The sequence below is a fragment of the Mus pahari genome, chromosome 19, assembly GCF_900095145.1.
Source record: "Mus pahari chromosome 19, PAHARI_EIJ_v1.1, whole genome shotgun sequence".
Taxonomy (NCBI): Eukaryota; Metazoa; Chordata; class Mammalia; order Rodentia; family Muridae; genus Mus; species Mus pahari.
This window is the reverse complement of record NC_034608.1, coordinates 75,709,331-75,714,228: the sequence shown is the minus strand read 5'-3', so window position 1 is coordinate 75,714,228 and position 4,898 is coordinate 75,709,331.

Here is a 4,898-nt window from a genome sequence, read left to right as displayed (position 1 = left end):
TGGACCTATATTTGTGTCCCAAGGTAAGTCAGGGATTAGTTAATATTCTGAAGATTGACTAGAAACTTCATTGTTCTTACAGACCTCAGAGTTCAGGACAGGTAGAAAGGATGGATAGAACCCTAAAAGAGACCTTAACTAAGTTGACCTTGGAGACTGACGGTGACTGGGTGATTCTTCTCCCCTTCTCCCTTTATGGAGTATAGAACTCCCCATACCAGATGGGACCCACTCCTTTTCAAATTATGTTTTGTTTAGGAACCCTTTCCAGTTATCCCCAACCTACAGGCAGAGGTTATTGCAGAAGCAGACAATTACCAGTTACTGGACTATCTCGAGGATGTACAATGGGTACACAAACATATTTGGCCTAAACTTCACTCTCTCTCCCAAGCCCCGTGGATTCTAGCCTGATGATTGGGTCCTAGTCAAGAGACACCACCAGGGGTCACTAGATCCTCACTGGAAGGATCCCTATGCCACCTGGACCATGCCTACCATCCTGAATTACAGCATAGATTTACCATACTCACACTTGAATTGTAGATCCATTTGCAGTTGAGGAAACAGGACCAGCGAAATGGAAGGCTACCAGGCACCCTTCTAAGCCCTCAAGATCAAGTTACAGTGATCCGGATGAGGGTCCTCACTGCATGTACTAAAGATCCCAACCGCCTCAAGACCCATGATCTTACCTGGACCCTTGTCAATATGGCCACAGGAAGGATTGTCAATTTCACTTCCTGGGTTACGCCTCTGGGTACCTGGTTCTCCAATTTCCATGTTGACCTCTGTGATCTGGTGGGTAAAGAATGGGATCCCCTCACCCCCCAACCCCCATTTAGAGCAACACTGCAAGAGTACCCACTAGCTTATGGCTGCAACACACATTTGATGCATTGAGAGACTAAATACCAAGCTTCCCAGAGCTATAACCAATTCAACAAATGTGGAGGTCCTGAGGATTTCTTCTGTGCAGCCTGGGGATAGGAGCCCACTGTTTGGATATGCTGGAAGCTCCCCAGTAAGGACCTCATCACATGACTAGGTTTAATACCCGGGGCTGTGGGGAGAAATGCAATCCTCTTATTATTAGATTCACAGATGATAGCGGGAAAGGTGAATGGGCTACTGGTAAGACTTGGGGACTGAGATTTTATGCTACTGGTAAGGATGTTGGAGTCCTGTTCACCACCCAACTCTATGTTTAGACATCCCCAATTCCTCTCGACCCCAACATCCTGCTGGCTAGACCCCCAACTACACCACCTCTGTGGGCCCACATACCAATCCTACCTGAAGGTCCATGCCCATCTTCTGCTAGTAAGGTTCCAACCCAAGTCACCAGGACAATACAAGCAGAGGGCCCAGCAGGATAGATATCAGGGTGGTCAGCCATGGGAACCTGTGAGCCCTGATTCGAACCAGATTTGTGCCTGTTCTCTTTCTCTTTTTCTCTTGACCAGGCCCTCTCTAACTTTGGTCATCAACTCTTCGACCACTCCAGAGTGGACAACATAAAAACAACATTCTTTTTTGAGGGCTGCACATAGCCTTCCCCTGTTGCATGAACAGGAGATTCAACCCCCTCCTATTTTGGAGTACAACCTCTGCCAGGGAGTGTGGGCCTGGGTACCAGAGGTTTTCCATGGAGATCTCTGTTCAGGCCTGGCGTGAGGGTTCCAGCAAAGGGAAGCGAGTGCAGGCTTCTGTGCCTTCCAGGTCACACGGTAACTCAGAGGTGAGTTAAGCCCAAGCTTGAGCTTATGAATAAAGACCTTGGTGTGATTGCATTGGCTCAGTTCCTGATTGGTCCTTTGAGGTTCATGAACACTTACTTGTTACTACACTTTCCTTTAAAAAATTTTTCCCATTGTCTAGCCCTGGGCTTGCTCTTTAGTCTGGAACAGCCTTGCAGGATCCCCACGAACATCTAGCTTCCCTGTGGAAACTTTTGGGGGGTGTCTTAGTCAGGGTTTCTATTCCTGCACAAACATCATGACCAAGAAGCAGTTGGGGAGGAAAGGGTTTATTCAGCTTACACTTCCATACTGCTGTTCATCACCAAGGAAGTCAGGACTGGAACTCAAGCAGGTCAGAAAGCAGGAGCTGATGCAGAAGCCATGGAGGGATGTTCTTTACTGGCTTGCTTCCNCTGNCTTNCTCAGCCTGCTNTCTTNTAGAACCCNNGANNACNAGNCNAGNGATGGCACCACCCACAAGGGAACCTCCTCTCTTGATCACTAATTGAGAAAATGCCTTACAGTTGGATCTCGTGGAGGCATTTCCCCACCTGAAGCTCCTTTCTCTGTGATAACTCCAGCTGTGTCAAGTTGACACAAACTAGCCAGTACAGGGGGGATCCCAAAACTAACCAGCTTAGAACTCTGCTCCACCAATCCCACACTAGTTGGATCCTCATGCCATACTAGTTGGGTCTGGATAGAGCCTGTAGGGTAGGGTCTGCCTGAGGCACAGTTAACAGAGTTGGGTACTCTGACCTCCATTGTATGGTCCCTGGTTCCCCCCACCTTCCAGAGAAGTCCTGTTGCCATCAGGATCATCTGACCAACACCAGAGAAATCTACATGCCTAACAGACAGTGTAAGAACACAGTCAACAAGGCCAAGGGTAATATGGTATCACCAGAATCCAGTTATCCTGCTACAACAAACCATAGATACCCTCATGAAACTGAGGCACAAGTAGAAGATCTTAAATCCAAACTTTTAAAGACAATAGAGGCCTTTAAAAGGGATGTGAATCAATCCCTTAAGGTAATACAGAAAGAATATTCAAATAGGTAGAGACAATAAAAGAGGAAGTAAATAAATATAAAGAAATGTAGGAATATACAATCAAACAGATGAAGAATATGAATAAAACTGCCCAAGACCTGAAAAGGGATATAGAAGCCATAGAGAAAACACAAACTGTGGCAATCCTGGAGGTGGAAAACTAGGAAAGAGAACAATAACTACAGACATAAGCATCACCAACAGAATATAGAAGACTGAAGGTAGAATCTCAGGAGTAGAAGATACAATAGAAGAAATCAATATATCAGTCAAAGAAAATGCAACATCTAAAAGATTCATGACACAAAACATCCAGGAAATTTGGGACACTATGAAAAGACCAAACCCAAGAATAATGGGAATAGAAGAAGGCTCCCAGCTCAAAGGCCCAGAAAACATCTTCAGCAAAATCATAGAAGAAAATTTCCCTAACCTAAAGAGATGCCTAAAAAGGTATAAGAAGCTTACATAACACCAAACAGATTGGACCAGAAAAGAAAATCCTCCTGCTATTTAATAATCAAAACACTAAATATACAGTTTAAAAGTGAAAAGGGTCCAGGGAGCTCTGTGGGTACTGGTTAGTTCATATTGTTGTTCCTTCTATAGAGCTTCAAACCCCTTTAGCTCCTGCTCCTCGGGTACTTTCTCTAGTTCCTTCATTGGGGACCCTGTGCTCCATCCAATGGATGACTGTGAACATCCACTTCTGTATTTGCCAGGCAATGGCAAGAGCCTCTCAGGAGACAGCTATATCAGGGTCCTGTCAGCAAGCTCTTGTTGGCATCTGCAATAGTATCTGGGTTTGGTGGCTGTTTATGGGATGGATCTCCAGGTGGGGCAGTCTCTGGATGGTCATTCTTTCAGTCTTTTCTCTGAACTTTGTCTCTGTAACTGCTTCCATGGGTATTTTGTTACCCCTTCTAGAAAACACATAGTGGGACTCATGGCTCTAGCTGCATATGTAGCAGACGATGGCCTAGTCACTCATCAATGGGAGGAGAGGTCTTTGGTCCTGTGAAGGTTGTATGCCCCAGTAGAGGGGAATGCCAGGGCCAGTAAGTGGGAGTGGGAGGGTTGGGGAATAGGGGGAGGGGGATGGTGGAGGGGTAGAGGATTTTCAGAGGGGAAACTAGGAAAGGGGATAACATTTGAAATGTAAATCAAGAAAATTATATATATATATATATATATATATATATATATATATATATGCCAAGCAACATATAAAGGCAGACCTATCAGAATTACACCTGAATTCTCATCTGAGACTCTAAAAGCAAGAAGGTCCTGGGCAGAGTTCTTGTAAACCCCTAAGAGACAACAGATGTCAGCTCAAACTGTAATACCCAGAAAAACTCCCAATCACCATAGATGGAGAAACCAAGATATTCCATGACAAAACCAAATTTAAACAATACCTTTCCTCTAACCCAACCCTTCGCAGGATACTAGAAGGAAAACTCCAACCCAAATGAAGCTAACTACACTCAAGAAAACACAGGGACTAAATACTTTCTATCAGTTTAGAATTTTCAAAATCTACTTACATAAGACTTCTCAAATGCTTCAACTCCCTTCTAACTCACTGTCCAAAGGCAGGGGTGAAAGATGATAAATAGGAGAAGGGGACAGGGAGCTGTTTAGAAGTGAATACTTCTAAACTACTGGGGACAATTTCAAACTCTGTTGTCAGAATACCATCAGTCAAGTTCAGTAGTGTCAGGACACCAATAGTCTAACTCACCAAGCAGGAATCAGCACCAGTGGCACAATCCAGCAGAAACAGCCAGGCCCCTGCTGGATCAGCTCAAGTAAGCCAGAAAGCCAGGAAAATTCTCCATGAAGTGTACATCAGTGAAGATACAAGACCAATGAAGCCTTGCATGGCTAGCAATGCTAGTGTCCCATCCCTGTCTGTTGCCTCCTGTTTATAATCTCTCCATCACATGCCCTCTCATGGACCTGTTTCAGCAAAATGTCACGTGTATCTGTATCACATGACTCAACCAGAAATTTCCACTTCAAATTTCACAGCATTAAAACCAATTGAAGATAAACACACACACACACACACACACACACACACACACACACACC